The sequence below is a fragment of the Trachemys scripta genome, chromosome 13 (assembly GCF_013100865.1).
Source record: "Trachemys scripta elegans isolate TJP31775 chromosome 13, CAS_Tse_1.0, whole genome shotgun sequence".
In the NCBI taxonomy this organism is placed as follows: domain Eukaryota; kingdom Metazoa; phylum Chordata; order Testudines; family Emydidae; genus Trachemys; species Trachemys scripta.
In genome coordinates this window covers 8,261,335-8,287,749 of record NC_048310.1, presented here as the reverse complement: position 1 = coordinate 8,287,749, position 26,415 = coordinate 8,261,335, and the positions used below count along the sequence as shown (strand labels likewise).

At 41.8% G+C, this 26,415-nt stretch overlaps 1 non-coding gene across 1 annotated transcript; it reads right to left on the bottom strand.

The window, feature by feature from the left end:
- Positions 1-9,505: 9,505 nt before the first annotated feature.
- Positions 9,506-9,599, bottom strand: TRNAR-UCU. Its single transcript has 2 exons — positions 9,563-9,599; positions 9,506-9,541 (listed from the first exon to the last, which is right to left on the bottom strand). It is a non-coding gene; the product is annotated as a tRNA-Arg (tRNA).
- Positions 9,600-26,415: the final 16,816 nt, after the last annotated feature.

The window sequence follows — 26,415 nt, the reverse complement described above, 5'->3', positions numbered from 1 at the left end:
GAACACAAGACTAACAATGGCTCGTAGCTGGCCAGTACAATAGCCACGAGAGCACGCCAGTTATGGTTTGGCTTGGGGGCAGAGCTAGAGAGCAGGACAGAGTAGCCAAAAGAGACTAGAATAAGATAGCAATAACAATAGTGGCAGAATTAAGGAAACCCAAATGCTAAAACACATCTGAGTTTAAGAAGGTGGGGGACTAAATCAGAGAGAGAAATTACAGTGGAGAGTAACTCTCTTCGGTCTAACTAATTGCCTACTTGTGCAGAGCATAGCCACTTTGTGGCAAGACCCATCTCGGACTCCTATTCTCTGAGCCGGGAGAGGCTGGGCATATGCAGAGATGCAGCCTCATCAGCAATCCAGGAACAGACAATGCCCTGGTTGCTTCTCTGGTGACCATCATCCCTTACTGTAGCTAGATTTTAACTACAAGGGACTTTCAGTATGAAATTATGGAACCAGCGTGACATTTACAAACATTGTCATTGTTCAATCTGTATGTTCTATCTCTTCTTCCCAACCCCTTTGTCTCTCTTGTCTGTTTAGATTATAAACTCTTCAGGGCAGGAACTGCTCTTATTCTATGTTTGTACATTATCTAGCACAATGGGGCCTTGGTCCCAGCTGGGGTCCCTAAAGGGCTACCTTAGCAATATAAATAACTTGTAATTTTCTAAGTACTAAGAACACCTATGGCACTAGGAATCAGATAAATAACATTTTATGAATATTAACAGTGAGTGATTGCTCCGAAACTGCATTTGTTGCCGATGGGGTCAATTTCAAGAAGAACAAACCAGCTGAAATGTGTACCTGTGTGAAATTAAAGGGCGTATCCAATATGAAGAACAACAGAAAATAGGGCAGGAAAAGAGGTAAGTTATCTAGTTTGGCTTCCCCCTACCTAACCCACTCATTGGAGAATTGCTGCCTACTGTTCTCTAGTACTTCCAGCTACTTCAGTTTTAAATGGTCAAAAATATGAATAAGTCAAGATTGTGACAAGCCAAATTAAAAAGATATGAAACATAAGAACAGCCATACTGGGTCAGACCAATGGTCCATCTAGCCCTGTATCCCATCTTCCAATGGTAGCCAGTGCCAGATGCCTAAGAGGAAATTAACAGAACCAATGATCCAGCTCCTATCATCCAGTCCCAGTTTGTGTCAGAGGCTTAGGGACACTCAGAGCATGGGGTTGCATCCCTGACCATCTTGGCTAATAGCCTTTGATGGACCTGTCCTCCATGAACTTATCTAGTTCTTTTCTGAACCCACTTATACGTTTGGCCTTAACATCCCCTGGCAAGGAGTTCCACAGGTTGATTGTGTGTTGTGTGAAGAAATACTTCCTTTCGAAACCTGCTGCTTATTCATTTCCCTGGTTCTTGCGTTATGGGAAGGGGTAAATAACACTTCCTGGTTCACTTTCTCCACACCAATCATGAGTCTATAGGCCGGGGTGGCCAAACCATGGCTGGCGAACCACATGTTAAAGTGCTGCTCACCGAGCCCCATTCTCCACCTGCCAGACTGGGAGCAGGGAGCTTGAGGCTTCTGCCCTATGTGGGGTTAGGGACTTCTGCCAGAGATGACTGGTGCCTGCTGAGAGTGGGGGGACACAATTTAAAGGGTCAGCCCCTCCCAACAGCTTGAGTCACATCCCTCCAGGCACACACACACCCCTTACTCTCAGCGGCCCCTCCTTGGAGCTTCTGGGTGTTAGCTGTGGCAAACAGCTGGGAGCTGAAGGGAGGGGCCACTGCTTTAGCTCGGTGGGGAGAGGTAGCAGCAAAAGCAGCAGCTCTCCCTGCAGCTCCCAGCCGTTTGCCACTGCCTCTCCCCATGGCCACAGCTCCCAGCTTGTCGGCTCTAGCAGCTGCCGTGTAGGGAGGGGACCGGGCAGAACTATGTGCCGGAGTGGGGCCAGCAAATCCTGGCAAAAATCTGGGAGGGCCCCCCACACATCACCTCTGGTCAATGTGTGTGTGTGGGGGGGGTCTCGGGGCTTCAACCCCAAGGCCTGAAGCCGCGAGCCCCGGCAGGCACGCCCCGGCTCTCGAACTTCTGAAGATTGCCATGTGCAGCTCGGAGGCTCAGTAAGTTAGGTCTATAGCCGGGGTGGCCAATCATATCCCCCCTTACTCATCTCTTTTCTAAGCTGAACAGTCCCCATCTTTTTATCTCCTCATATGGAAGCTGTTCTATACCCATAATCATTTTTGTTGCCCTTCTCTGTACCTTTTCCAATTCTATCGTCTCTTTTTAGAGATGGGGGTAACCAGAATTGCACACTGCATTCAAGATGTGGGCATACCATAGATTTATATAATGGCATTAGGATAGGTAATAAGATAGAAAATCTCCCTTTCCTAATGGTTCATAACATTGTTAGCTTGTTTGGACTGCTGATGCACATAGAGCAGATGTTTTCAGAGAACTATCCATGATCATTCCAAGATCTCTTTCGTGAGTGGCAACACCTAATTTAGACCCCATCATTTTGTAAGTATAGTTGGGATAATGTTTTCCAATGTGCAGTACTTTGCATTTATCCACGTTGAATTTCATCTGCCATTTTCTTGCCCAGTCACCCAATTTTGTGAGATCCCTTTGTCACTCTCCGCTGTCGGGTTTGAAATTAACTATCTTAAGTAATTTTGTCTTGTCTGCAAATTTTGCCAACTCACTGTTTGCCCCTTTTTCCAGATCATTTATGAGGATGTTGAACAGCACTGGTCTCAGTACAGATTCTTGAGGGACCCCCTGTATACCTCTCTCCACTGTGAAAACTGACCATTTATTCCTGCCCTTTGTTTCCTGTCCTTTAACTAGCTACTGATCCATGAGAGGACCTTCCCTCTTATCCCAGGACTGCCTACTTTGCTTAAGAGCCTTTGGCAAGGAATCTTTCCAAAAATCCAAGTATATTATACATCAACTGGATCACCCTTGTCCACATGTTTGTTGACTGGTTCACTTTCTCCACACCAGTCATGAGTCTATGGCCACCACCTAGAATTCTAATAGACTGGTGAGGCATTTCCCTTTACCAAAGCCATGTTGACTCTTCCCCAACATACCGCATTCATCTGTGTGTCTAATTCTGTTCTTTACTTCAGCTTCAACTAATCTGCCTGATACTGAGGTTGGTCTTAGTGGCTGTAACTGCCAGGATCCACTTTGGAGCCTTTTTTAAAAAAAAAAAAAATCAATGAGCTATCCTCCAGTCATCTGATACAGAGGCTGATTTAAGTGATAGGTTACATAGGTTAGTAGTTTTGCAGTTTCATATTTGAGTTCCTTCAGAACTCTTGGGTGAATACCATCTGGTCCTGGTGACTTATTGCTGTTTAATTTATCAATTTGTTCCAAAACCTCCTGTACTGACATCTCAATCTGGGACAGTGCCTCAGATTTGTCACCTAAAAAGAATGTCACACCTGGGCCAATCTCCCTCACATCCTTTGCAGTGAAGACAGATGAAAAGAATTCATTTAGCTTCCCCACAAGGGCTGGGTCTTCCTTGAGTGCTCCTTTAGCACCTTGATTATCCAGTGGCCCCACTGAACGTTTGGCAGCATTCCTGCTTCTGATGTACTTTAAAAACAACGCTATTAATTTTTGTGGTTTTTGCTAGTTGCTCTTTAAATTCTTTTTTTTTTTTTTTTGGCCTGCCTAATTATACTTTTACATTTGACTTGCCAGAGCTTATGTTTCTTTCTATTTTCCGCAGTAGGATTCGACTTCCAATTTTTAAAAGATGTCTTTGTCTCTAATTGCTCTTTTTACTTTGTTGTTTAGCCATGGTGACTTTTTTTTTTTTTTTTTTTTGGTCCCCTTAGATACAGCTAACTCTCCACCCCTAGCTCCCCTCGCACTTGAGTTTTTAAAAAGTTATTAATCCTTGGAAAGACTGAGATTCAGGGGATCTGGTTTCCATTACGAGCTCTGCTGCCAATTCACTGTGTAATACTATGGTAAGTCATTGAAACATCCTGTGCCCTATCTGTAAATAGAGCTAATATACAAGATCAAATCTGTTTAAAAGGTGAACATGTGCCAACCATTACTACTCAGCTACCACTGAGATGGCCTATTCTAAATATAGCAGGAAACTGGTTGATCTGAAATACCCGGTATTTATACAGAGCAAACAAAATGCTAGCAACTTTATACTGTAGTAAATGATGGCGAATGGTGACATTTGTCTATATATAATTTTTTTTCTTGGGGGAAAAAACAACAATGCAAATAAAACATGTCACACTATTTCTTCAATGCTTGAATGAGAGCAGTATTTTCCATTACAAAGTCTTATAAAGTTAGTCTCAGGTAATTTACTTTTCTTTGCTGATTACTGGTAAATTGGCTGGCGATAATCTTTGGATCCCGGCTTAAGTAATTTCTTTCTTCTTTTTCCCCAAGGAGGCATATATACAATTCCGTATTTCTCGATAAGTTGGTCCTCTTCACAATCAACATCTTATTCCATCTTCCAATTACCTAAGTATTTCAGTTTTACAGTTGGCAAGTGCACCTTTTCTGAAAAATCAGTACAAGGAAGTCCAATATTTGTTGGCTTTTTATATCCCCTGAGTTTTCATTTGATGCATTCGTTTCTCTATTACCAATACTGAACATCTCAAATTCTATTGTATCAAGTAATAGCATGGGGTAGGGAGGGGGAGGAAGGGGATGCTTCTGTTTTTCTGCTAGCTGGTGAAACCACGTCGCTAATAATAATTATGTTAAAGACCACATCATTAATTGGCAGAGCTCATCAAGATCACTAGTGGGGACTTAGGAATGCTACAACCTGTTAGCTTAGGAACCTGCCTCTTTCTCTGAGAAATCCTGGAACATCTCCGCATGCAAAATTAGCAGCATGTCTCCATCAGCTCTGCTGTTTTACAATGCAAGGTTCAAAAGTTCTACTTGTGGCTTCTGCTGATATTGGCTTGAAAACATACGTGGATATGAATTTAAACCTTGATCTCCCAGACAGCAATGTGGGAGCTGGGGGGCGGGGGGACTTCTGCTAAGATACCAGGCTGGTTTCAGTTTTAAAGTTGGTTTTGGTTTTACAGATTTTCCCCTTATTTTTATTTGAAATAAGAGAAGGTTATTAAAAGGCTTATTAAAAAGCTGTTTGGGTCTCACTAGGACTAACTACTCAAAAGGGGAGTTGGAATTTCTAGGAAAGCTAGAACAGCCTAATTCTCCTGTATCTTCTGCGCACATAAAAATGGTTTTATAACAATATCTGAATCACTTTGCATTTATCTTCCAGTAAATTTATTTTGGGAATATGGCCCAAGTATTAAACTTTCTCATTTTAGTCAATAAAGACTATTACTTTTATTAGTTTAGCCTTATGAATCCTATAGCTCAACACTCAACCTCTATTTATTATTTGTAAGAGACATATATCATACTGGCTTATAACTGTAAATACTCTACTTACACAGGTCAGAGCACATCCTCTTTGTTTAAAATCTAAGCTGTGATGTTTTACATAAGTTTGTTTCCTTTCCAAGTTGAAAGGTCTTAGAGATACATGTGTATGTATCCTAATTTCGTGAACCTTCCACGGAGCACAGCATGGAATGTTGATTCTTTGAAACCCCAGTCAACTAAATTCATCCTATTACTATATTCCGATCCCGTTGTTATACTTTGAAGACAAAGAACAAAGGGAGAAAAAACTACCATGATAGCATAAGCAGCAGGGTTTTGAATCTCACTACATCCAGCAAATGAGAGAAGGAGAAGGTTCTTGTGAATAGTTCCACTAAAAAATTACTCTAACCATTTTCCCGTTATAAGGCAGTGAAGTTGTACTCATGATTATGTGTGTATATATAATGATATATATGTATATTATAAATTCGTATGATTAAATGAGCAACCTTGGTCATGGTGGGGTAAACATTTGTATCATTTCATCTAACCCTGTTTGCAGTATGGTTAGATAGCTCAGGGGTATGGATGCTTGACTCTTACCGTTCCTATAGCTTGCCGGGTGGAGTTGCACTGGAGGAAGGTTACTGGCTTGTTTAGTCAAAGTGCAAATGACTATAAAGAGAGGCACCTTTCAAAAGGAATAGAGGAGTAGCCTTTTGTCGAGGCCAACATTCCCTCTCTCAACCAGGCAGACTCCGCACGCTATTACAAAGCAAATGTGGGTTATTCAGCTCTCTCAGTTACTAACTTGTTTGCTTTGTGAAGTGCTTTGGTGTTCTTATGCTACCACCATAAATTGTATTCCATTCTGCACCATGTCATTAGCCATCAACGGGTTAAGATTTTTTACCACAAACCAACAGGAAAGGGTTTGTAGCGTTCAGATCAATGTCACAAGTGAGTCATATAGAGTTACCGCAACAGTTAGAGGTCAGAGCGGCTCAGTGGACTGGAGTGTTTCCAATGCCATGCCTTTCTGAAACGCAATTCAGTTAGATCCCTGACAGAGGACAAGAAATGGAACTGCTCTGCTACTCACTGAGCTTGAGGTACCACCAAAACCAGAGGGAAGGTTTTAGTCGCAATCAGATACTGATGACTGCCACAATTCAGCCTATTTTATGTAGAGCTGAAAGACTATCCACTTCTGCTGTTCTCTGCTCTTGTTTTCTCCAGTTTCATACGGGGGGGGGGAGGGAAATCCTTCAGTGTTTTGCAGATGGAAACGCAGAGAGAGTCAGATGTTTTAACAATGATGTCACCAGCACTGAGTAACTTCTCTGGAAGTCCAACAGAACAAATTGTCCTGCATCCATTGAACACCAAATGCAAGCTCTCCATTTGCTTACAAAATTACTGGAGTAATCATGGCACTTAGTAGCCAGCTGCTAATTCATCAGGTATAAATATTTACCGAGACCCATCGCGACATTGGAGATTCTCCCAGGAAGCAGGAGGGTCACCATAATTTCAGAGGATTTATTAATATATTTTACCTTTTAAAAAGGAATTCATTTTGAGACACATTCTGTCCCACGGGCCATAAAAAGAATAGGACTTAAGATACCGTCAGGACTGATTTATTAAAAAAAATTAAAAACCAGACCTGAATAGCTTAGCCAAATGACAACTCAGGGTGGAAGCAAGGAGAAGAGGGCCAAAATGATAATCATACAAATATCTAATGGTTGTAGCCCACAGGAAGGGAGTAATTGTTTAGGGTGATACCAGGGGATGCAAACTAGGAGTAATAGGAGGAAATTAAGTAAAGAGAAAATTAGGCCGAGTATGCGGAAAAACTGCCCTAATAGCAAGATCTATCAGAGCATGCAATGGTCTCCCAAGGGAGGTGATGGAAGCCTCATTGCTCAAGATATTTAATATTCAGCCAATCACTGGAGCAGCCCCGCATTGGCAGAGAGATATAGATGACCTAATAAGTAATTTTCATCTCTTATTTCTATGATTATTGATAGGCCAGGGGAGTATAGTACAAGTTCAAGCCAGAGGTTTGGGCAAGAAAGCCAGGAATAAATACCCAGCACAATACTCTTTACTTTTCCAATAGTACAAAAATGTCTGTTTTCCATTACAGAATTTCCTCAATATTGTCCCTAAAGAGATCAACTGAAAATAGTGAATCCAAAGCAAAGAAAAAGTGACTAGCGATGTAACTTCATTGGGGTTTTGTTTTTGTTTACTGCTGACCCTTTTCTTGTCAAGAGTTACCAGTTACATTTTTCTAGCTATCTAGAGAGAGACTGTTTTCTCTTGCACACAAACTGGCTGGGGCTAAAAATACCAACTGTCGCTTCCATACAGCACATTATAAAACAACCATCCAAAACTATAATTTCAGATTTAAAAAACAGAGACATGTAACCTGACTCATGTTTTTGCACTGTTCTCTGATATAGACAAAAAGTCTCTGCACAAAAACACACGGATTTCAACAGAACTATTTTATTAATAAGCAGTGAAAAATAAAGATAGGAACCTAATGATAATGATGTCAGAAATATCCTCCTAGTTTGGACAAACAACTTTGAGCCCTTGAATTGTAAATTAACTGTTCTTTCAGATACTAATGATATTTGGGGTGAACAAATTTGTCCTAAAACTCAAGGAACTCTAGGGGTTCCTGAACTGTCACACCACTGTTATGCAAATACTTGTGATAGTAGTAGTAGTATTTTATTACTAAGATACCGTCAATAACCGCAAACAAAACGGGGTGCTTTTATTCAAAATTCAGGGTTTTTCAAGTATTTGCCCTGCTCTAGGCATGACTCCTGGGTCTAAAATATGTAATTGATGTTTAAGCAAAACTCCCCATTGACTTCAATGAAGAGGAGTTCTTAAAAGTCAAATAGCCTGGTATAGCTCATTATATGGGAAATGGGAAATTATATTTACTTGGTCTCACATTATTGTCATGATGTGCTGCTTCTTTACGAAGCTAAAAATTTACATTGGACGCCCAAATCTGTTGGGATAGAAGCATTACAGAGAAGTTACTTTAAGAAGATAACAGCGACCAATTAAGAGATCAGGGTAATGATCCATAATTTTACAGCTTTCATTTGTAAATACGTGAACAGCATTAAGAAGAGGCAGATTGTGCATCTGAAGTAGTGTTTCAACTGAGTAATTTCCTGGTGGGGAGAAAAGTTTCAGGGGGATCCTTTCCTACAAAGCATTTTTAAGAATGAGTGTCATTTGGCACAGTCTGGAGTACACCAAGCGTACTCTGGAGAGAGAAATCTTCATGAAGTTGGGATAAACGTCATCCCAACTGGGATGGTTTAGTGTCCAGATGACAATCTCCACACGAGGCAGGGATGGGACCACTAAATAACCTTTTAGTTTGGACAGCACTGAAACAAATGATTTAAAAATTCACACTCTAAAACTTGGCCACTAAACTGAATCGTAAGTTTATGTTAATCACGAACTTTATTTGTTATTCCTCTTACAGCCATCTGTTTGACGAGTGCCTCTGCAGAGAACATTTGCTAGATGCAGGGTGTATTTTGTACCAATTCCTTTAGCATATAATCTAATACGTATGTTACAATAGAACATGCGTGCTCTAGAAAGTTACCCTGTCCCCCCACACCCAGTACAGAACCTATCCAGAAGAAAATTATGGGCCACACCTTCAGCAGGCATAGTGTCATATGCCAATTTAACTTTGAAGAAACCTCACTAATTGGCACCAGCTGAAGATTTGGCCTTCTATCTGGAACAAAGGCTGCAATTCTGCAAGGCACTGAGGTCCCTTCGATACCTTTTGAAAACCAATGGTTGACTTCCATGGGTGGTAGCATTGTAATACCTCATAAGGCTGAGCCCCATAAGGACCTGAGGCGATTTGTGCAGTAAGGTATTATTCTGTATGAATAAGAGCATCATAGTCTGGCCCACAGACAACACTCACTGCTAAGACTGCTGACAAACCAATCAATCAACCAGCTTTCCTGCCCTGTTATCTTCAGCACCCAAGTTTGCATATTACCTTGGATGGTGCAAAAATTGACTCTGGTGGGACTTGAACCCACAACCTTTGCATGACTCTGACTTATCACCACACTAGAAGTCCAATGCACTATCCATTATGCCACAGAGCCATCTTACAAGCAGCTGATATACTGCAATCACCTAGGTACAGTGTATTGAAAACTCCATTATAATGCATGACTCTACCATGGGCACTAAAACACAAACCATTTCAGTTAAGCAGCTGTAGCTGTTAATAGGCCACCAGGCCTTTCTAGGGAGAGCTGGGGTTGAGACACCTTATGCTGGTGTAACCCCCACACCTCCTGGGTGTGGTGTTCTGTCCCTTCTAGTGGCACCGAGACCACTTAGAGAGAGAGAGAGAGAGAATGAGTCTGCTTTACAGCCTTAGGTAATAGCCAGTAGGTCATGCAGAAGAGGTGTATCCACTAAGCTCCAGCAGACCCTGGTTCAATCTTGCCCACCAGCAATCAGGGTCTGTTGGCATTACACGGGCACTGCCAAACTGGTTGGCTAGTTTTTAACAAGAAGCAAAATGTCATTTTTCTGTCACTGCTACAGCACCGATAGCCCTCTCCGAGCACAGATTACATTCCAACCTCATCATCATTTCATCTGGTTGCGTATTTATTGGCAAGCGTGACCAGCAAGTTAAATTTAAACTAGAATGTTTCTTCCTTTTACCTGTTTAAAAAAAAAATAGTGTGAAATGATTAGAGCACAGTTCAGGCAGGCGCCAAACCCCAGTAAATCTGGCAAATACTTATTTAAAATTGTATAGGTCGGTTTACCAAAAAATAATAAAAGGATCCGATTTAGTGCTGGAAAAGGAACAGAAGTTAGTTTTGAATATGCCTGAAAGGCTCTTTTTACTAATTCCAGACTCCAGGTCTGGGGGGATCTGGATATTTTCACTATCAAGTTATCACTCCACAAAATGTCAGCAAATTCTTGTACAAACATGATTTTTTTGAAAAGCCACGTTTTATCACTTCTTTTACATAATCGTGAAAGATAGCGGCTCTAATCTGAATTGGGTTTAAAGGAGGTAAAGGGATGACAAAGTGCAGCTAGCACTTTGGAGAGGAGACCATATATTCTTTTTTTAATAGATCATTTTTGTATTCAGTTCTACTCAGTTTTGATCAAGTGATTTGTCTGTGATTAAACACACACACATATATATTAAGGCACTAGAAATTGTTATTAAAACACCCCCATTATATAAGTGAATTTGCCATACAGTATAGCATGCAATATTCTGCATGTGTGTAAAAAATCTAGCTAAGTGTGTTGCAATATCAGATCTTGCCCAGACTGTAATGAGGTTTAAGTTAAATGTCAGGACTTTATGGGCGAGAGCATGCCAACCCTCTGCAAGCAATTACTGCAGTTGCCAGGACTAAGTAAGTAACTGCATGTGTGGGTGGTCAATTCTAGTCATTTGCCCATGCAGTCATTTTAGTTATTTCTTTGAATTTACAAAACATAGGTGAAGGTTCCCATCCCATACATTAATACACAAAATAATGCCATAATCCCAGAGCTGGATGAAATTGTTTGACCGAACAGGTTATTCGCCAAATGCCGCTTCGGTTGACCCAAAGCTATTTGTGAATTTGCCATGAATTTGCCGAATATTCTCAAAAAAATCTGTGCTGCTACGTTCATAAGATGGCCAAAGGGAAGTGATGGTGGGACCCACCTTAAAGCTTTTATCCCAGTGGTTAGAGCACTCAACTGGGTTCAGATCCATTCTGGAGTAGGGATTTGAACTCCAGTTCCTCTCCCACTTCCACGTGAGTGCTCTAACCACTAGAATATTGGTATAGTGATGCTTTCAGTCTTTCCTGCTGAACTGTTCCACTTTATATAAATAACTAAATATTCACTGGAGGACAAGGACTTGAACACTTGGCCCAATGCACAAGTGCTACTAAATGGACCATGCCAACAAATTGCTTGCAAATATTTCACCAAATCTGAGCAACCCAATAACCCCACACCTGCCCTGAACACTGATCACTAGTGCCGGTACATTATGGTGAACTAGCTAGGCTCTATGTTATACAGTTTTCTACTAGCTGCAGCTTCTCCTTCAGTCCAAGTTGCAGGGGTGGTGCCGTTGTACAGAAGGATCCAAGGTCTATCCAAGGCCTGCTGTCACCCTGAAGCCCTGGATGAACATGGGTGTGTTACATGATTTGTGTATTAACCCTAACCGTCTCTGTCTGGCCACATCACTATTGTCCAGCAACCATTTGATGACAATACCCCCACAAAATCATCCCATGCCTGTGACCAGCCCATTCACAAACGCTCAGCTGGAGGGTATTTTGAGATTTGTACCAACGTCATTTACTGCTAACCAAAAAGAGAAATGCACATGTTATTAAGGGAACTCAACCCTTTAAAGGGGACAGTCACTGGCTCCATCCTGGAGATCCTAGCTGAGAGCGCATATTGGTATTGAATAATAAGTAACTTGCTTTGTTCATCTTCTCTTCCATATCTTTCACGGGGTTTGCTTTGGACTTCTCCATTTGTTTGCAGTTGTTTTCCTCCCCCTCTCTCCTTTTATTAAGAAAGTTTGAAGTGTTTAATTGAGTCTTCCTGGAGAGGTTGTTTCCGGTTATTTTCTGAAGGCTTTCCAAAACAATATTCATGTTTATTTGATTTCTTCCCTTATTTATAAGAATGATTAGTTTCTTATTTTGTTGGGTCTCCTCCCCCTTTTCTCTCGGGTTTGTTTTATTCAGTCCAATGGGATAGATGGTAGGATAAAGTAATTTATTATTAGTGTTATTGTAGCCCTTTGGAGCCCTCAGAATTACAATATTTAATTAATTAAAAAAAGACAAAAAGTGACATACATGATGGTCATCAACACCCCTTATTTATGCTTTTTGTTTAAAGTAGATCCTCAAAGAAGATCAAAAGACATTTGAGATGATTTTCAGAACACAGGGGGAGAAATCCTGGCTCCAATGAAGTCAATGGGATTTCATAAGGGAACCAGGATTTCATCCATGAGCTTTACTCCTGTGAGGGGAGAAATAGCTCAGTGATTTGAGCATTGGCCAGCTAAAATGCAGGGTTGTGAGCTCAATCCTTGAGGGGGACACTTAGGGAGCTGGGGCAAAATCAGTACTTGGTCCTGCTAGTGAAGGCAGGGGGCTGGACTCAATGACCTTGGAGGTATATCTCCATATATTTTACATAATACCTTATGCCTATTTTTGAGCCTGACATTTGACAGCAGACAGAAGTGTGGCCTTCATCACCAAGACACTGTTCACTTCTAGTAGGAACCCATTTTAGGGCCAGATTCAATCATAAAGAGACATCTGGCCTCTGCAGGAATGAAGTCTAAACAAACTGGTGGAAAGGTGATTGTCACTGCATTCGCAGTATAGAAATGCATGGGGATTCCCTGAATTCAGCTCATGAGTATTTTTGTTAATTGCAGTCCTCGGTTTTGTCTGCCATAAAAATGTATTTTTCTGATGCACTTCCATTGCGGTTCAGCACTCGGTCACCACACAGAGAAATAAAGGAATGCAACATTTCCAAGTTGCTGTCAAGCAAAATTAACCTACCTTTTAAGTTTTAGAACATAAGAAAGGCCGTACCGGGTCAGACCAAAGGTCCATCTAGACCAGTATCCTGTCTACCGATAGTGGCCAATGCCAGGTGCCCCAGAGGGAGTGAACCTAACAGGCAATGATCAAGTGATCTCTCTCCTGCCATCCATCTCCACCCTGTCAGACAGAGGCTAGGGACACCATTCCTTACCTGTCCTGGCTAGTAGCTATTAATGGACTTAACCACCATGAATTTATCCAGTTCTCTTTTAAACTCTGTTATAGTCCTAGCCTTCACAACCTCCTCAGGTAAGGAGTTCCACAAGTTGACTGTGCGCTGCGTGAAGAAGAACTTCCTTTTATTTGTTTTAAACCTGCTGCCTATTAATTTCATTTGATGACCCCTAGTTCTTGTATTATGGGAATAAGTAAATAACTTTTCCTTATCCACTTTCTCCACATCACTCATGATTTTATATACCTCTATCATATCCCCCCATAGTCTCCTCTTTTCCAAGCTGAAGAGTCCTAGCCTCTTTAATCTCTCCTCATATGGGACCCGTTCCAAACCCTTAATCATTTTAGTTGCACTTTTCTGAACCTTTTCTAGTGCCAGTATATCTTTTTTGAGATGAGACCACATCTGTACGCAGTATTCGAGATGAGGACGTACCATCAATTTATATAAGGGCAATAATATATTTTCAGTCTTATTCTCTTATTAGAACTAAGTACAGCACACAAGCACATTAACATCATGATGCCCTTTAAAGAGAGAACCTTCTTCATGCTGTCACACCCAAGAGATGGCAATCCCAGCAGACAATGGCAAGTTTCAAGTAGGTAAGCTAACTTAATCTTTCAAAAATGTCTCCAAATTACACAATCAGAAAAAAAAGTGCAGAGTGAGGAAACCCCCCTCCAATGCAAACACACTCACAAAATGACAAAATTAGGTGGGGGGATTCTTCAGAACAACGCCTACATACCACAGGTAATAACCTTCAATACCTTAAATCGAAAAGCCAAGTAAAACTCGCTAGGTAATGCATTTGGGATTAGGGTTAAACAGGCTCCAATCACTAACAATGCGTCTGTTAGCAATCCAGAGATTTGGAACGACTAACCTAGGCATTGAGGGATAAAGTGCCTTCTATGTCTTGCGAAATGAATTAATGAAAGGAGGAAATGTCAAGAGGCACAAAAAGCATTTAACCAAAGGAGAATCACCTGTCAATTTAATCTTGATTACAACACACCTTCTGATGATCCTGGCGCAAAATCTTCTTCAGTCCCTTTTTGACCCCCACTTTCACCAAAAAAAACAAAAACCTGGACTGAATCCATTTTTTACTCACTAGATGTGTCGGAGACTTTGACAGATGCTGTTTAGACAGCCTGATTCAGTGGGTGGTCATGCAAGGAGACCATAGCTGTAGAGTTTATGGAAGGCGCCCGACATAAATGAACTGTTGAAGACCAATTGGAAGCCTCAGTGAAATCACAACATGTAAAATAGGGGTGGGTGGGGAGAGGTTCTCTTTTAAGCGACAGAGAGAAAGGGATGTTTGGACGGAGTTTATGAAAATTACAATGAACAGGACTTTACAAAAGCCTGTATTCATTAGGAAAAAAAATCCTCCCCAATAAAGTAAACATTCATATGCTGCATTTAAAAAAAATTAACAGATTTAAATCATTTCCCTGCATCAAGTACAAGAAACAGACAAGTCTTTTCCCTGCTCCTGTCTAGTCTCGTTAGGTAGAAAACTAATATTTGAGAATTCATGCTCCGGTGAGGAACATTTGTGTGTGAAAAAAGCCACCCCTACTGATTGGCCAGTCTCATATGGAATCGGACAAATACATGCTAGTTTTTAATGCATTTGGATTTATTTAGAGATGGGCACACACTGAAAAGAAAGTATCTGGATCCAGATTTCAATCGCATCAGCATTTGGCAATCTGGATTTTCTGGTTCAGGCAAGCTCTAGTTACATGTGGCTTTTTCATTTATAAAATTCATATCCACTTCTGAACCCCCAAACTCTGGAGGTGAAGAGATTTGTGGGTTTGATTAAGGCTCATCGCTGGTTTTGTTTTGGAAAAGTTTTATTTGTTCAAAGACAGTTCCATTTTCCTCTGAAAATAGAGCTCTACCCACTGGCCCTCCAACTGCCAGTTTTTTGTGCACCTGATGGGAATACATGCATCATCCCATTAATAACACTCACTAATGTGCAGGGAGAAAATTATCCAAAGCCAGGAGATAGCAGGGAAAACAGTTGAGAGACAGAGACGAGTAGAGATGGACCCAAGATACCTGGGGCATAAGATCCTTGTTTATGGTCTCATCTCCAGAGAGAGGAAAAGGGGAAAGATGAAGTGGCCAAGTAGATGGTTAAAAATACTAAAAATAAAATTAAATAATGTTATTTTTCCACAGGGCTTGTTGCATTTTTTTTTCTTGCAAGTTTTTGCACTTTTCTCATCAGTATCATTCACCAAACCGAACAGAGACCTTAATGCATTCAGAATAGCGACAGAATTTTTCAACAAAACGGAAACTTTTCTGAACGTTCTCATTTTGATGAAACTTTCCTCAGGACTGGGTTGGAATTTCTGGTCAAAACCAGAGAGACACCCCGAGTCCCAGAATAACCAGTAGCCCAAGGACTAAGGCACTCAACTAACACGGTGGTTAGGACACTCACCAGAGATGTGGGAGAAAGGCAGAGAAGGGACTTGAATCTGAAACTCCCCAGGGCCGCCCGGGGGGGGGGGGGGAGGGCAAGTGGGGCAATTTGCCCCAGGCCCCGGGCCCTGCAGGGGCCCCATGAGCCCTGGCCCGGCGGCAGTCCGGGTCTTCGGTGGCAGCGGGTCCTTCAGGGCTGCCGAAGACGCGGAGCGACTGAAGGGCCCCCCTTGCACCCAGTTCAAATCAGAGATGAGATTGCCCACTGCCATCAGTAGAGAGGAGGACAAGGAGAACGTTGGTGGCTGGAGACAAAATGGAAGTTTTAGGATTCCACTTCCCGTCAAAGGAAGAGATACCCGTAGAGGCACTTCTCTGCCTTGTGGCACCAGAGAATGGTCACATACTTAACTCTGATTTCAGCCCAAATGCTGGGATGGGTGACTGAATGCAGTGAGAAAAGCTAAAGAAAAACAGAGAAATACATCACTCGAATCCCTCCTAAAAACCACTTCTGCTGTGATGCCCACCAAAAGAGAGGGTTCATTAGAATTATGAAAAAAAATCCTAAATCATCCCCTAGGAGCCTAATTCAAAGCCTGCTGAAGTCAATGAAAAGACTCTCATTGAGCAGATCCCAGCCCCTTAGTGTCACAGTCTATCCTGTCTTCCACGTCTGCTTCTTAGACAGCAAATACTGCCAGGCAGGGGCACTCTCTCTCTCTCTGTTTGTGAATCATGCAGCACCAAACATATAAATCTTAAATACATAAAATAATAGAAGGGTGGGCAGCATGCAGAGGGTAACATCTGGTAACGCACCCACCTGCAGAGTGGTATTTTGCACACTGCCTATGTAGGTTCAATGACTACTTCATGCAGGATAGCAACCAGACAATTCTAGTCATGGCCTTGCAATGTTATTTTTGATTCAAACAGAAAACTTTTTGAGAAAAAGTCCAAGGACCTACACTGAGTGAGAATTCACTCTCAAATCAACATCAGGCATCAAAGCCAAACTTTTTGAGGGCATGAAATAGGCGCCAAAGAATGGGCTCCATTATATCGCTGAATAATGATCCACATAACAAATTTATCACCAAAAGTTGAGTTTTTTTCTCTTCCTTTATTAACATTTTAAGTGTTATGATGAGAACTACAGGCATAAAACAACATAAAAATAAAAAACCATCCTTCTGCTTAATCTTTCAATTCATGCGCCTCGCTGCACTGGTCTCCCAAGGAGTGCAATTATTTGTCAGGGTCATGAAATAAAATTGTCCAGTAATTAAAAATGGGCAGCCTCATATTAATTAGTAGCTGATCTAGCAATGGACGATGAATTTCTCCCAGCATAGCCAAATGAAACTATTAGAACATTTAACAACTAAACCTCATTTTTAGAGTAAAAAAGATACTATTGGAACATATTTCATCTGGTAAAGGTCAGGATGCTTTAGTTCAGGGGTCGGCAACGTTCGGCATGCGGCTCACCAGGGTAAGCACCCTAGCGGGCCGGGCCAGTTTATTTACCTGCTGACGCGGCAGGTTCGGCCGATCGCGGCCCCCACTGGCCGCGGTTCGCCGTCCCGGGCCAATGGGGGCGGCGGGAAGCGGCGCGGGCCGAGGGATGTGCTGGCCGCAGCTTCCCGCCACCCCCATTGGCCCAGGACGGCAAAGCGCGCCAGTGGGGGCCTCGATCGGCCGAATCTGCCGCGTCAGCAGGTAAATAAACTGGCCCGGCCCGCTAGGGTGCTTACCCTGGCGAGCTGTGTGCTAAACGTTGCCGACCCCTGAGCGAGAGTATTAAATGATATTAAAGCATAGGAGGTATCTTCATGGTCATAAGTTATATACTCAAGCAGCAGTTCAAACACGACTGTGTAGTAATTTAATTATTCTTGCACTTGAAATATTAGCCCCTAAAATCACTCCATCATTTTGGGGTCTGCGCCTGCTCCCATTAAAGTCAGTAGCAAAAAATCCCATTGATTTCAATAGGAGCAAGCTCAAGTCCTTAGTTGCCTCATTTAAATTGCTTGCAAGAATACTGGGCATATCACCAGCGATTTTTCTTCTGTGTAGGTCCTGCTGCTGGTATGATAAGGACAGCACTCTCCTCTGCAGGCGACTCCACGTTTAATTAGCTCCAGATGCAGGCTAATTAGTCAGTCTGCAGTGAGAGCATTGCTCGGTTGTCACTTGAGCCTGCCCTCAACGGTTAAGTAAAAGGGATGAGATTGAACATGAAAACCAGATGCTGCGTGTGTGCCGTGCTCTGTGCTGTCCATGAGGATTGAAGGGTTCCCCCATAATCGATGGACTAAGTATAATAAATGTTGTGTTTAAAAGCCATAGGCACGGATGAATCTTTGCACGGTTCAAGTAAGACAGTAGCATATGCTGAACGAAAGGGGTCATGGCTTAAAACAACTGATTTTCTCTAATGCAGAGAAAGGACCAAAGTTTTACCAGCAGGACATGTATGGGATGTTAATTTGTAATTTTTATGTATACTGGATTTGCCATGTATTTACCTACTCTTTTGCATTGTATTTTTTGCATTAGAAGATTTAGGGCCGTATCATTCCATTGAGCAAACATTTTCATTGATTTCAATGGGAGCTTTATGCACTGGAACATGGATAGGATTCAGCCCTGGATGAATATGCAATCCATGGGATATATATCAGAGGGGTAGCCATGTTAGTCTGAATCTGTAAAAAGCAACAGAGGGTCCTGTGGCACCTTTGAGACTAACAGAAGTATTGGGAGCATAAGCTTTCGTGGGTAAGAACCTCACTTCTTCAGATGCAAGAGATGGGATATAGTTATATTTTTACGCAAATTGCATATTTTGCAAGTATTCTGGTACTAACCTTCTTGAAAGGTCTGCAACTTGCTAATGCATGGTTTTTGATTTAGGATTTCTCTTCCAAAATGGGTTATAGATTCTACCAAATACAACCTGTTGCACCAGTAAGTGTGCTATGGTGTATTTTGTAAAAATAATGAATTCTTACTAATATGACATTTTACGGTTGCAGAGTTTTTGCAACTGAGTGAGATCTTGTGTGTGTGTGTGTGTGTGTGTGTGTGTGTGTGGATTACACGCTGTGCACGTGAGTAAGGGTCTATAGCAACTACTGAGCCAAGCCATGATAAAATTACACTTATCACTGTACACTGGCTTGCTGATCTGTACACATTTTCACTACTTAGAACTGATGAAAGCTTCAATAGGAAACTGCCTAACCAGCTACCAGGTGTTTTAACATCAACCTATTGTAACATGGCTGGGTGCTAATCTAAACCCTGCTAAAATAGGACGGCAGAGGACTATTTCCCCAGTGCTAACAACAGTAGGGGAGGTTCACAGTATGCAATTTAAGGAGGAGAGTATAGTCAGGTCAAACCCAGGACGCTTAGTGAATGTTTTGCCCCAGCATCAATTGCTCGCACTTCGCGATGTACCCTGGGATGCATGGATCTGTGCAAGAAGGTATTTAGGAGACACAGTCAGCCCCAGAAAGAGACAACCCTAAAAGTAAAAGCCACATAAGAGTGAACTACTGAAGAAGGGTATCTAATGAATGCTGCCTGTGCCTGGGAGAACTGCCACTTGATATGAGCTACCTGTTTATTAGGATTTTGTATGAGGAACTAGTCAGTTGCTTAAGAAATGACAAGTAAAATCAAATCACTGCCCTAGAAATCTCAACCAACCACCACAATAATGTTGCCACCCGAGCTGGAAAACAAATTATTTCAGCAGAAACAACATTTCGTTCAACTGGAAGTCAAAATGACTAAGAACAAGAGCAGCTTTGCTCATGGGAACGGGACTCCAGAACAGGGCCTTTTCTTTAGTCAGGCTCTTACAAGATTACTAATAAAGAATGAATTCTATGGCTACTCTGTTCCAACTCTCACAGGTATATATTATACACCCCATGCATTTGAGCTATTCCTTCCTCTCTAATCACAAAGTCCTAGGTTCCCTTATTTGATCACCCTTGGCACATTTATCAGGTGTTATCAGCCATTACAACTATGATTACACAGTCTCCACATACACAACTATGTTCTAGAAGTCCTCTCAACTACTGAACTCTTCCTTCTCTCGCTCTCTCTTCTGCTGAGGTTTGGAGTTATTGCGTTGCTTCTACCCCCCCATCTCTTTAGATCTCATAGGACACATCCCCAGTATTTCCTTGGCTTAACTGTCCTCCAGTCTCTTTCTGATAATATTCCTTGGGCACATAAAAGCGCTGTTTGGGATTAAGTTACGTGCAATTACAATTTTTGCATGCTCTCCTCTTGCAGAATTATTCCTATACTGGGAGGGGGGAAGGTGGGGTAGCCATATGTATACATTGAAATCTCATAGTACTGTATCGATGCAGAAACGTTGCATACGCTCTTGGTAATAAACAGAGCATTGACACTTGATCAGCTGGTACATCGAAGAGCCAATAAGGTGACATGACTGTGCTAGTGCCTGAAATAGCGACATAAAGCAAGTCCTGTTGGAAGAATGCAGAAGTCAGACATGTGCATCATGTAGCCTGTTTCTGTAAAGAACTTAGAATTTGTGACTTTTGTTGAATTGATCTAAGGTGAGAGGAAAAATGCTACTGTCAGTGTTTCTTCGGGATACCAGATTTTGGCCCAAATCCTGCCAGGTACTACATAACCTCAAATCCCTGTGAATGCAATGGAAGTTAAGGACACACAACACTTTCAGGAGGTTTTCAGGAGTAGGCCCTAGCGTCTAAAGTAGCACCACGATAAAATGGATACTGTGGTTCCATTTGCACACGCAGGGTGCTTGTCAGCTTGAAGTGCATCACTCCAATATTAACTGCCAATTATAAAGCAGGACTGGCATATCAAGCTCACGCCAATCAACCCACTTCCAGCATAGAGAAAGACATGGAGATGGTTTACTTTCTCGAAGCTAAAATCCTAAATCCATACAATACAAGATCTTTCCATATTAATGTATTTCCAAATTCCTTTTCATCAGACTCTACAATGATTTCACAAGAGCAAAAGCATTATCATAACATCGGGGGGGGGGGGGGGGGAAATGGGCCATCAAGCTTTCATAGCACATCAGGTTAAAGAAGAGACATCTGTTTTTTATTATGTTTTATAAGGTTGATAGCAAATAAGGGTATTAGAGTTAATTTACCTAGTTAGAGAAAAACGACTCAGTCGCAGAAGCTGTGATTGTGAGTGAATGCTCGAGTGCTCTACAACTATATCAAAGCTCCTCTGGGAGGGCAACAATGCCAACTGTACAGCAACAATTTTCCAAAGAGATCTTTCCAAGAGATGTCACTATTACAGTAGTAAATAGAAGCACTTCCCAAAGGGCAGTCTGGATAGGAAGACAATACAAACTAGTAATTAGAAGAATGGTAGCAGTGAGATGCCCCAATGAGAGCAGGGCTCCATTGTGCTAGGCACTGTACATATATATAGTAAGAGAGTTCCTGACCCATAGAACTTACAATGTAAATAGCCAAGACAGACAGTGGGTGGGAGAGGAAACAGAAGGACAGATGTGAAGCAACTTGCTGGGGATCACCCGGCAGGACAGGGACTGAGCCAGGAACAGAAATGCTGGTCTACAGGGTCCCAGTTCAGTGGACTATGTTTTAAACCATGCTGCCTTTCAGCTAGTCAGAAACTGGCTATGGGTCATTTTCATCCCCCTGAATGCAATCGTGTTACACCAGGAAAGAATCCAGCCCTGTGTCTTACCAAGGAGGGACAGCCTCCCTCCCTGACTTTTTGCAACAGAAGAACCACCAACTTAAGCCTTTTGGACTAACTCAGCATCGTCAGGAAATTAAAGTTGTACAAGCCTGGCTAGCTCAAGAGACAGACCGTGGAGAGCGTCCCTCACCTCAGGTTGCCAGTTTGAATGTACCCCAGGTCAGCAGTGATTGAGTCTGATGGCTGTTCAGTAGCTTGCATGAAAGGAGCTTGGTGGGCCCCCATCCCATCTGTAGCAAGCTGGTTGCAACACCACAAAACCAACCACAAATGTTTCCTACTAATTGGCCCCCTTATTGGCAGCCTTGGCAAAGGACTGAATGGCACATGGAGAATGAATTATCTTTTTACCCACTGAAGTGGTCCCTCCGGGGCCAGCCTTAAGTGCATTCCCTCAACAGCATGGAGGAAGCTTGCATGGTTGATAGAGCTTGATCCTAGGTTGTGGATAATTAGGGATTTCAGTCTCCAGATTTTTCAATAACCCCCACCTTTTGCTTTCCCGAGCACTTCCATTCCCTGGGTCCTTTTATTGAGTTGACAGAGGTTGGGAATATTGTAGCAGTAACATACCCACTTCATGAGGGGGAGGAGTGTTTCATCCTAGTGAATAAAGAAACCTCCCCCATATAGTTAAAGGACTGAAGGAATCCTAACCAGTCCTCCACTGACAAAAGGAGGTTGTCCTCAAAGCAGAGCCTCAAAAGAACAAGGGATGGAGGGGAATCAGGGTTTTTTAGAACAGAGGTTCTCAAACTTTTGAACTGGTGACCCCATTCACATTCTGAGTGCGACCCCCCCCCTTATAAATTAAAAACACTTTTTTATATATTTAACACCATTATAAATGCTGGAGGCAAAGCAGGGTTTGGGGTGGAGGCTGACAGCTCGCAACCCCCCATGTAATAGCCTTGTGACCCCCTGAGGGGTCCCGACACCCAGTTTGAGAACCCCTGTTTTAGAAGGAAGTTCAGGGGAGCGTACACACACACACACACACACACACACACAAATTGCTTTACTGGAATATTTGGCACAGAAAGATATGCAATAGCAGAGCTGATATTTTTGTGAACTTTTTTTTTTTAAAAGGGATTATGGAGTGTTACCACCTGCAGCGCCTGACCACAAAAAGTGGGTGAAGACACTCACAGCTTCCCCTCCAAAATCAAGGTGCACAGAGGAGCAGGCGGATTCAGCAGAGGGCCGAGGCTAGTCACACCTGTTGGTAAAGCCTATTGTGGATGCCCATTGGCAAATGCAGCTGGCACAATGTCAGATTTTGGCATCCTTTAATTTCACACTGGGTTGCAACATGATTTTAAGCATTCCCAGGTGGTTTTCATGCCTGGCTTATGCCACCTTGGAGAATAAGGTGGTTTCATAAGGAAGATGCAGGTTTGAGGGCGGGGGGAAATGAGGGTTTAATTTTTTCTTCCTCCTATCTCTTTTAGGCTTTCCCAGGATCCCTGTTGGGATCTAACTACACATACAAGCAACTCTGGTTGAACTAATGTGTGCTGTGGCACCAATTTAGTTAACCTGAGGCAGCTGTGTGTGAGGCTACTCCACATCAGTTTAAACCTGTTGGGTTAGCTTGCCCCAGTTAAAACACCCCCCAAGCTTTTTGTTTTGTTTACTCCAGTGATTTCCAATGCTTCCGGCAGCCTCTGACAATCATGCTGCCAACTCCCAATGGTTACCTCTCTGGGGCAGAGACTGGCTTTTTGTTGTTTGTATAGCACCTAGCCTCATGGGGGGGAGGGGGCTGGTTTATCATCAGGTTCCTAGGTATTAGAGTAGCACAAGATATTCGTGTAGTAATCCAGACTATCCAGAGTTGTCATAATAAGTGACAACAAAGTTTTTGAAGGGATATTAAAACTGATGTTTAAACCAAACTAACAAGTAGGGACCAGGATTACCCCCCGTGTCTGTCTACTGCAGGGTTCTTGCACCTTCCTATAAAGCAAATGGCTACTGTTAGACACAAGATACTGAAGTAGATAGACCTTGGCTCTGATCCATTATAGTAATTCCTACATTCCTAAATCTGGATTAGTTTCAGCACATCCCACTGGACTTCCAGCTTTAACTTCACTCCCTTTTTTTAGCCTTTTTCTAGGTCTGTTCCTCCAGATGGGATCACAGGGCTGATGCCTTCTATAACCACAGCTGATGGAGCTCCTAGAGTGCTCTGTCAATGACCAGTAAAAATCATTTTCAGAAGGCATGCAAAAGTTGCTGGCTTGGTGATGAGCCCAAAGCAATATTACACAGTACTGAATTGTATCATTATTTAAATTGCACAATAGTTTATTTTCTGTGTAGGGTGGCGTGTGTGCTGCACAATACACAAAAATACAGACTGTCCTGCCTGGAAGGGTTTGCACAAAGAGGGCTTATTGTTTCAACATTAGAAAGTGATTTAATATTACAGTTCACCAGATAAAACCACAGAAAACTCCCAAGAATCTGTGTGTGCAATAGAAGTCCCCATGTAAATGTGAACTAATTGTTAGAGGAATGGATTCTCAGTCAGGAATCCTGGGGAATATTCTCAGCTCTGCCACGAAGTCACTATGTGAGCTTGAGCAACTTGCCCAATGTATGTGCCTCAGTTTCCCTAAGTGTGTAAAAGTTATGATTATACTGAACTACCACAAAGGTTTTGAAAATTTCAGGAGTTAATGCTTACGAAGTCCTATAAGATCCTTAGATGAAAGATCCTCTGGAGAAGATTTTCAAAAATGAAAGTGCCATACGGCGGGAGATGAGCATTTTTTAAACTCAGGCACCTTAATGAAATGGTCAGAGTGGAAGCTGCTAGATGCAGAACTCTTTGGAAAATCTGACCTGCTAGGTGTAAGGTATTACGATTATATTCTAATAGTGCTCAACAACTCCAAGCAAGTATTTTCCTAGTGTTCTTATTACAAGTCATCTCTATATAACCCACACATTGCTTGGATCCCACAAATATCCTTTCTGGGACAGGATATTGTTATGACGTTTCCATGCTTTTATTTTAAAGATATCAATTTTGCACATGTAGGATTTCCAACAAGCTACTGGGAGGTGCTGTAAAAGTTACACTCGCTTTTTCTTTCAGTTTCCTCTGGAACTCGCTTTCCGGAAAAAAAAAATTCTACTGCCACCACCTGGGGCTTTATGGAAATAGCTCAAAATAGCAATGCTGCAAACTGCTGGGCAAAAAAAGATGCATGTACAAAATAACAGGCTTTTAATTCTTGGCCCTTTTATTTTGTCTGAAGCAGAGGACAGATAAGTGATCACATCCTTGGAGTCATAGAGATTTGACACACTTTAGGAAGAGTTGGCTTCTTCTAGGTACCATCAGCTGAGCCAAGCTGTACATAAAGAAACAAACAAACAAAAAATCACCTAAGCAATAATTTCCCAGATTAAACCATTTTAACAATGAATGAGAGAGGAGAATTTAGAGGGCCATGGCCTAATGAATTCCCGCTCACCCCAATATTTGCATGATCTACGAAAGATTGTGCAATCTGGGGAAATTGTTTCAAACAGATGTTGGATGAACTGTTCCGATCTGTTTTGCAATTAATTTTTAGGAAACGTACCAAATATTCATCAAACAGTTATGAGTTGGCTTGGTAAATGGATTATTCCATTTGATAGAGCTGCCAGGCTTTTAAACAGTAGTTTAGGTTGATCTCCTCCTCATAAGCACATTGCCAGCAAAATGAAGTCAACAAAGAAAAACAATTTTCTTCATTACTGTGCTGTGGACCTTGCTTTGACTTTCTGCCGCGGATTAACAACAACAAAAGTGATCAGGTTCGGATGAACCACTGGCTTCTCTGCGAGAAAAACAAGTCAACTCCAGTAAAACTGAAACCTACATTACGAGTGAAGTGATTTATACACGGAGTGGCTGAGATCTCAGATTAATGTTCTGTGTAGTTTGCTGTAATGCCACTCAAGATAATTTTTGATTTAATCCATGCCACATGAGGCTCTGGTGGCTGATGACCCTTGGCTTTTAACCCAAAGACCTCAGCTGTTCTGGCAAAAGGAACTACTGTCTGTCCTCTGATAACCTCAGTGACATACCTCAGCTGGACTTAATATTGTCTGCTGTTGTTTATTGATAAAGATACTAAATCTATGGCTCATGTTAGCAGATAGAAAAGAGATCATTGCATTTTTTAAAAATGTATGAATTAGTTGGCTTTAGGAATGTACCTATAAGGTATGCCTGAATCTTTTGTGCTTTGGAAAAAATACATGCATATTAGAATTTTCTGGGATGCAAGAGAAAAAATTAATAGTTTCCTTGCAGAGTTAGGGCCTGATTCTCCATTTTACACCCTATCTACATTAGTATAAATGACTGCACCAGGCATAAGGCAACGAGGCCCTGGAATGTTTAGATGGGATCTGACAATAAAACCATCTCTCCTCCAGTCCCATCCTTGAGAAAAAGATTTCTTTCTCTTACAACACAGTGGTATGTATTGACAAGTACAGCTGTTCTGAAATTATCAGTTTTGCTTAGAAAATATATACACCTGAAAACCAATACATCTGAATTTGAAGCAGGGCAGAAATTTGACATTTCTATCAGTGAACAATTTTTCATAGTAGAATTCCACCCAACAATAAAAATGGTGTGGTGTCATATACCTTGAGTCTATAGTTTCTATAGTGACATGAATTCACTATTTACTGCTATAATTATGTATTAAAATATTCAGACATAAATGAGTCACATTCATTCAACCAAGTTAAGAGCCTGATCCTATAAGAGAGCTTGACTGATTTAAGGATTGGATTCTAAAAAGTATTTACCCAATATTTCTTTTCCCAATCCAG